This window comes from Phaethon lepturus, unplaced genomic scaffold, assembly GCF_000687285.1.
Source record: "Phaethon lepturus isolate BGI_N335 unplaced genomic scaffold, ASM68728v1 scaffold16072, whole genome shotgun sequence".
In the NCBI taxonomy this organism is placed as follows: domain Eukaryota; kingdom Metazoa; phylum Chordata; class Aves; order Phaethontiformes; family Phaethontidae; genus Phaethon; species Phaethon lepturus.
Window position 1 is genome coordinate 27,997 of NW_010521438.1, and position 8,710 is coordinate 36,706.

General features: G+C 40.1%; 1 protein-coding gene across 1 annotated transcript in view; it reads right to left on the minus strand.

The window, feature by feature from the left end:
* CLIP1 (CAP-GLY domain containing linker protein 1) overlaps window positions 1-8,710 on the minus strand; it is a gene marked incomplete at its 3' end in the record, with an annotated part of 40,718 nt that overhangs the window by 27,185 nt on the left and 4,823 nt on the right. The window lies entirely within an intron of this gene.

Sequence of the window (8,710 nt, forward strand, 5' to 3'; positions counted from 1 at the left end):
CGTTCAGTGTGGCTGACACCTGCCAAGAAGGGCCACAAGCCAGAACTGCAGGGTTCTTGCAGGTCAGAATGACAATATGTTGTGCCCTATTTGTATGAAAATCTGTTCAGCCCGCATCTAGCATTATGAAAACAAGCAAATGTTAATGAAAACCTCTTCAAGCGGTTCATTGAATTCAACGTGGACATTTTCAGGGCCATTGGCTTTTTTTCCATTTGTGTTTTCCAGCACACATTATACAATGAGGAATATTTTGTAGCCTTGGCAGAGAGCTTGGATATAACCTGCTAACACAAAGACTGTAATTTTCCTGTTTACATACTGAAAAGTAAATTAGGATTTCATACAAATTTTTACATTAGACGTTCTATTAGTTGGGGGAAACCTCCCAGGATAACTAGAGAACAAAAGCTTCTTGTGCCATAAATTAAGGTGCATGATCAGAGGTGTACTCTCAATAATTCATATTAATACGTTTGAGAAGCGTTCACACAAGAGGTTAACTGTGAGGAATCTCGCAGTGGAGGACATTATCCTGCGTGAAAGCACTAGGTGTTCACAAGGCACCAAGTCAGCGCGCAGGAGCTGCCACACGCACTTGTGCTCCAGCTTCTGGCTCATCAGCTTCACGGGGCCGACAGCTCGTAGCAACACAAGGCTTCAGCTGATGAGAAAAAAATCCTCATCTGCACTAACCTCAGAAAACCAGGGAAGAATAATTAACCCTTTTTGATAGTACTAAAATGAGAAAGCTCATTTTAAGGTGGCAGTTTCCTCCTCCTCCTTCATCAGAAGCCGTCTTGAAGCTACGTTTAACCTGCAGATCACCTTTACGCTGGCACCGTAGCAAATTATTACTCTTTATGGAATAAAAATACACAAAGTTTACAGTTATCGTGACTCAGCCTAATATAGTAACTAGTAGAATGTTTGGTCTTTGGTGTTCTTGGCAGAGGACAAACTTCCCCTCTCAAAAAACAAGCACGAGTACTGCCTTAGAAACGAGGAATCATAACCCACCAAAACAGTCACATGGGATCCAGATCTCCGCCGTGGCACAGCGCTGAAGAGGGAATATATAACATTTCTGAAAAGTATTTCCTGGGAAGAACTATCCCTTAAGTCGACACGTGTTATTCACGCTCAGACATAACCTACTTTTTCCAGAGGAGCAATATGATTAACCTAAGTACAAACATAAAAATTAAATTTAACTGCGCGGCGTGAGAGAAACACATGCACGTGCCTGCGCTATCAGTCCATACTAGGTCTTCCAAGTCATCCTTCCCCTTATTTCTTTTCTAGCAAGTTTGGTTTGTTGGGGCTTTTTTTCTTTAAAGATAAATTTGGAACACATCCTTAGGTAAAAAGATCAGCTAGTTCTATGTGTACTGTTTTCCTACTGAATTTTGTACTGCTGTCTGCCTGAATAAACAGAGTTAAATCAAAAAAGGCTGTAAAAAACCCATTAAAGAAATTAGACAGGAAAGCAGGAACAATAGCCTAGATAAGGAGCAGCCCTTCAAAGACAACGGTCAGGTTTGAGGTTGCACAGAGAGATTCCTCAGCTCCTTTTACAGAGCTGTTTAGCCAGGTCAAGGAATTTTATTGCAGTTTTGTGGAGTGGTGGTGGTGGGGGGGTGTTTTGTGTTGCTTTTTCTTTAATAAATAGCATAAGTCAATTACCAAAACACACACACACAAAACCTTTCCATAGGAAGGTAAGTGGGGTAAGCAAGATAAGAGCTATCTGAAGCACGGTAGTGGAAAAGGATAACTAGATGCGAAGACTCCCAGAGACATGAAAAACTGCTGCAATCTGTTCCCTCCAACTGTAAACACACCTCCAGAGAAGCAGCGCTGGCTCCAGGATAATACAGATTAAACTTGGGTGCAGAACATTAATTCCTTTTTGTTTCCTACTTCGGCCCTGCTCATCTTCCACATTTAGGTAAAAAAAAAAAAAGTGTGGCATTTACTTTGAAGACTTCGCATCCAAATCACCCACCAGGAGACGGGATCCGGAAGAAAACCTTTGGCAAGGACCAGTCCCCACTGGCCCTGCTACAGCAATCACAGCGGATCTGCACGGGGTGGGAGCGAGCAAACGGAGGAATTCATCTCCTGAGAACATATGGGGATGCACAACATGAGATCCCCAGGAGAAACAGCGATGTGACTAGCCTTGTAACCATGGTACCAGGGTTATTTTAAAACAAGATGCCAGGGAGAATGCCAAAGAATTTTTGGTTGGTTGTTTTTTTTTTTCCCCTAAACCTACTCAAGCTTCTTTGAATAACCAGCTACTACATTTCTGCTTTCTGCAAATATTGAAATGTGTACCCTTACCAATAGCAGGAATCAGGGTACACTGTAGCAGTAAAGTGCTCATAGCATCGAGGAAGGTCTAAAACCTGAGCAAAACTGCCAATAAAGCAAAAGTCTAAGTCTTCAGCTCTAAAGATGGGGTCAGCATTGCTCTTTAAAGCCTGAATCTATTGAAGACCTGTAATCCCTCAAACAGCTGCAATTAAGTACTCTGTGTGTGACAACACACATACCTTGAAAGCATCTAAGAAAATAATCACTTATTCCGTCAGTAGTACAACATGTGGTGCTACTGTACAACATGGTATGGTAAAGGCTTTTCTATGCATTAAAGTTGCTGTACATGCACAGACTTACATATAGTGCTCTAAAGGGGAAAAAAGATGAAGACACGATTACACTAAACTGTATACACCAATATGAAAAAATTGTATTTACAGAATTATAGCATTTATTATAGAATTATAGAAAAAATACAAAAATTACTAGAATTATAGCAAAAATGTAAAACAAACAAACCAAAAAACCCAACAAAAAAACCTAGTTGCATTTGCCAGTGGATCTACTTCCCAATAGTGCATGAAGAACTAAAAAAGGTCCAGTTTCTCAAAGAACTGGAAAAAAGTTTATTAAAAAGTTTCTAAAAGATATGGAAAAATGGGGCATCACCACCCGAAGACTGTTTTTTCCATGACCTTCATTCATGCTAAGGCAGGTCACTAAATAATAGATCAGAGAAAAGAACTGCCAGACCTTTTTTTAGTCAGTTATCACACTCAATATCATCAAGCTTTAAAATATAAAGCAATAATATACCAGGGAATCTAGGTTAGGCTATGGGTCGTTGCGGGGTGAGGAAATTCGCTTGGAATTCACTATAGTTATGTCAAACACATGGGAAAAGTGATTAAATTCCATTTATCAAATTATAACTAAGCTTACATTAATTTGCTGCAATGCAAACTGAAGTAGCAAAATGGGTTTGTAAACCTGAAGCAGTTAAAAACTTCCTGAGGAAAGCACCTCAGGATAAGCACGTCAAACTTTGTGAGAACCTCTATAGAGCTGCATTTCCAAAGATAAGCAGAAGTAGGGAACAAATACACCACTGTAATCCAGAAAGAGAGATTGTCTAAATAGCGAGACTGCTACTTAAAACAGCGTTCATCAAAAAATACGGGGCTCTGAAAAGAGGATAGCTACTGTCTGAAACTTGGTGAGTAAAACAGTGTCACTTACTCGGGCTAGCTGAGCAGAGTTAAAAGGTGAACAACAATTGCTCTGTCTCCCCTTCTGCCCAAGTACTGATTTATGGCGACTCTTGAAAAGCATCGCTGGGCTATTTCTATGTTTTTCACATAGACCAGGCATTTTCAGAACCATTCAAACCACAGGACCTATAATATGCAACACTTGAAAATGCAAAAAACATCCAGGCAAACAAAACACACCGTTGAAAAACCTGGGATCTACTAATCACAATCTTCTTTCTGTTGTTTCTCACAATTTAGAGGAACCATTTCCAGCTGGCAAAAGCACTTGTATTTAATTGATGTATTCACCCATTCAAGGCCAGAGGGAACCATGAGATCATCTCCTCTGGCTCTCCTGAAACAGGTCTTTACATTTCACCCAGCTACATCTGTAATTAACCCTGTAACTCTCCTGGGCTAAGCCGTATGTGTTGATGTTTTTAGATCAGAGCCGATAGCCATCAGACAACATGCTTCCACTGTCAGCCTGTTTTCATAGTTAATCACTCCATTGTTAGAAACATTTAAATTTGAAATAAACCAAATTCGACTGTGGCTTCTAGCCACTGACTCTCATTATGCTTTGATTTGGAAGATTATAGAGCTCTACAGCAACTGGCGTTTACCACGCAGGAACACACCTTTTAAGCAAGACACCTCAATTTTTCCCTTTGTAAATTAAACACGGAGTTTTTTCAAATCTCTTACTGCAAGATACTTTCTCTTGCTTGAGTCATTTCGCAGCTGTGTTCCGAATTCTCGCCAACGTTTCCAATGGGCTTTTCAACAACTAAGGACGTAGCTATACACAACATTCGAGTACCGACCAAAAGCACGGTCAGCACCGCGTAGAGCGCCATGTATTTTCATCGGGCCTTTTGCCACATCAACCCGCGGATTCCTCTTCGGTACCTTTAGGTCCCGGATCTTCTTCCGTCCCTGCTGTCTCCAGCAGACAGCTGCCCGTGGCGGTTAGGCAGCTTACGCTCTCATTCTTAGGCTGATAAACTCTGCCATCGAATGCAAAAGGCAACCGACAGCTTGGGCTGCTGGAGATGAAATGACAAGTCCCTCTGGACTGCTCCATGCATATTCATCCCTCTGACTGCCCAGAGATTTCGTTAGGAGTGATTTAAAATTACTTCCAGAGCATGGATCAAAGCGCTGAGTAGTATTAGCACTAGATTAGCTCAAAGACAAACCGTATCTGGTTCCTCTGTCAGTTTTTGCCTTTCCTTTTTTTTGCCTGGTATCAGACACTCTAGCTTCAACTTTTCCAGATTATCTTATTTCTTTTTAGAAGTATCTGCATAACATCTGATCAAGACATGACTGGAAGAGTGCTAAGGTATCTACTAAACCTGCCTCACTAATTCAGATTTTTCAAACCAGTAATTCTGTGAATAGCAGGATTAGTGATGAAGGCACTGGATATTATGGTCAAGTGATTTTGCTACCTAAAAATGCAAGAGTGACTACAGCTATTTCTATTGAGAAGAACGATATTTAGACAAGGCCTTGATCATGCGGGTTCTCTGATATGCAAAAATCTGTGAAGGCAAATAGCAGCTTTTCCAAAATTGGTGGTTAGATTCTCTACCTTGGCTGTTTCCATGAAACTTGCAAGAACTTATCTTTGAAACCTCTACATTTCTGCCCAATTTGGTTGCAGTTGACTAGCAAGTTCAAAAGCAAGGCCAAAGTGGGCAAAAGAGCTAATGAGCAAGAAGACATTCACACAGATACAGTGTTATCACACAACCCTTCACGTCCAGAAGGAAACAGTTTAATAATTTAAAATTATCTGCTATTGAGGTTCAATTCATCCAGTCAACCCATTTAGTCACAAAGGAAGCAATGCAAAAAACTAAGAGCAATTCCATACTATGGAAGCCAGATGTGAATTAGCCACCACAAAAAAAGCAAAGGCAAAGACTAAAATAAGTAAATAAATAAACAGTTCTTTCGCTCATCCTGTGTTGAAATGAGCTGGGACAACATGTTCCTGCATATCACTCCCCTTGGGAGGGACAGACACACACACACACACACACACACACACACACACACACACACACAATCAGTCTTGCATGAAAAAACTATTAACAACGCATGTGGAGAAGTCACTTCTTGCTGCCATTGTATCCCAGTAACTCACATGCAATTTTGAGTTACATAAGGGGTTACCAAAACAAAATGACTCAGACACAATTCACACCTTGCTGCAATAAGACACATTTAACATCTTATTTATCCGTCAGCAGATAGGTAACAGTACGTCCTGAAAAATGCTTAAATGTAACATTAAAAGAAAGCTGCAGTTTGCACAGAGAAAATCACCCAGATAATGGATTACGGACAAAACCTCTAGATACTCGCTATCCTTCAGCTATATTCTCACACATGCTGCGGCAACCACTTTGCAAACGAATCTACGTTATTTTAGATACTTTACGGCATCTAAAATACTATGTCTAAATATACCTAAGAATCACTTTCATCCTTGACTTAACATGACAAAGCCATCAAAATACCTTACAGTCAACGCAGCTTAAGGATAAAGCAAAAGCACAACTGAGCAGCTGAACATTGTGGTACGTTCGCAGTTCACAAGAACCCAGGCTCGGGAGGGGACAGCCCCAGCAGAGCACACAACAATCACGTCTTCTCAACTTCCGAATTTTTCTTCCTTTTCTACCCTCACATGCATTGTGGCAAGATATCTTTACATTGCTTTAACACAATGCCAACGAATATTTGTTTTTCTAACAGTAAAATACTTACTATTACTGATTTTTAAATAGACTAAACTCAACAGTGCATTTTCTATTCAGAATGTTATAGAAACTAGAAAACAGAAAACTTAAAAATATCACACGGGCAATGCAGGATTACTTCTAAAGGGAGAAACTTCCCTCCACATGTGAAGTTTCTTTTCCCCTTCGTCGCTTTTAAGAGTCCTGGAATTTAATCAGTCGACAGACTTCCGTCATGTTTACTTGAAGATGGGTTACACGGGTGGAAACAAATCTGACAATAATCTCCAGTCAGTCCCTGTCTGTTATACCATGAAAGAACTTACCAAGAAATAATGAAGCAAGAAATAACTCGCAGCGAGCAGCGTAAAACAGACACTAAGAAGAAACTGGATGTTACTCATGCATAGAGAAGAGCTTTGCAAAAAGGCCACATCAACATACGCCTGTAAAGGTCGTTTGGAACCTTCTGTGGACATATGGACACAGGCCCAGGTTACAGCTTTACAGATCAGCTCCAGAAGCATCAGATTTGGCAGACCATGATGAAGCTGAAACTGTTTAAATGCATGAAAGCACTTTAATCCCTTGAGAAGGCTAAGGCCCCTTAGGTTGCTAAGATTTTTACTTATTTATTTATTTATTTTAAATACAGCATCTGGCCCCTCCGGGAAAAAGCCTAAGACGCTCTCGGAGCTGCTTCAACCTTGGGTAGGTGCAAGGGTTGCACACAAAGCAGGTTGCCCCCTTCTATTTCAACAAGCCGGGTTTGGTTGGTTGGCTAGTCCAGGAGTTTGTGTTTGTTTGTTTTTTAAATCAACTTTGCATTGGGCTCTTAAGAAATCTTAAGTGCAATACCAGGGAAAACAGGTTCTCTGGCTGCAGCTCAACAGGAAACAAACTGGCTTAGCCTGAAAGTAACTTGTTTTCTGAATTAGTTTTCAGCTATTCTTCCCCCATCTGGTTTAGCACCGAGCGACACCACTTCCACCGGCACGAGAAGGGATGGCTTTTGCATAGGAATACTTAGTCAGATAAGCTTCAACATGCTGAAACTGTAGCCTCATTTACAGCATGAAAATCAACTATAGCTGTGTTGAAGACCTTGCACTCCGTCATTAACCCGGTGAAGGCAGGATGAGTGCAATGAAGGAAATGCAGATTTCCCCATCAACATTTCCTACTTTACAGCAGTCCCCAAATATGAGATCAGGCTGCCCAGAGTTCATGTCCTCTCTCTAACAACTAAATAATATCCAGATTCCAGAACATACTTCAGATGTTAAGAATGGAAATTATGGTTAATACAGAGCTATTTGAATTACTCTCTGCATTAATAACTTTTTCTTTGGTTTAGCTTTTTCTTTTTTTACAGTAGAAGTTACACATCAATGCAACAAATGAAAAGCTGAATAACAACAAGCTGCATATTAGAAGCCACAATTCTTTTAAATATGTACTTTATCCCCCTATATTTTCAACATTTCTATATATTAACATGAAGCATTTCCAAATACTTGTAAGTGAAAGGAAAATTACTGCTCAGCTTCAAGTCAGCCAGGCAATTAAGAAGATGCTTGCTGAATACGGCTCAGATATACCAGGATTTGAGGGAGACACGACTTCTTATCAGAGATTTCCAAGACAGCAGAGGTCTTGTGTGCTGTTTTAACCTAATCGTCTTTCAGTAGGAGTAAACTACAGAAATCTAAAGGATGTCTGGAACATCAATTTTGGGGTATAATACTTCGGCTCATGTATTCACTTCATTTGGTTTGATTTGCTTTGACTCCTCCAGAACCTCAAGGAAGAGAACTTCTAAGAAAACAGGACAACGTGAATTTCTCCACCATCATTATATTTCCCTTAGGAAATATAATCGATGTCTATCAAGAGCTATTTTGCTGATGTTTACATCTTGATTTAACAGCCTGGAACATGTCTTCTTCAAATTGAGGGAAAACAAAGGAAAAAGTTGTAGCTCACAGTTGCAGCAAATCTACTGCAAGTATTTTTCTCCAGGCATCCACAGGAACACAACTCAGATGACATACCACATAGCTTGAAGCACTGCTTGTCTGTTTTGATGTTAATGAAACTTTTTTTTTTATATATACATATATACACGCGCACACATACACACACACACACAAGGTCTTTCAGAAAAAGGTATTTTCTGCCCCCTGAAAAAGCAAGCCTGCTTGCTTTTGCATCTTCTCATCTCCACATCTATTGCATTGTTCAGCACAACCTCACGTGATGAGATACCGTAAGCAAGCCTGCATTTAAGAATATACAGGAGATCATCTCACAACTCTACTTTTTTTTTTTTTTTTTTTTTTTTTGCGGGGGATTTTTTTTTCTCCGCACCCC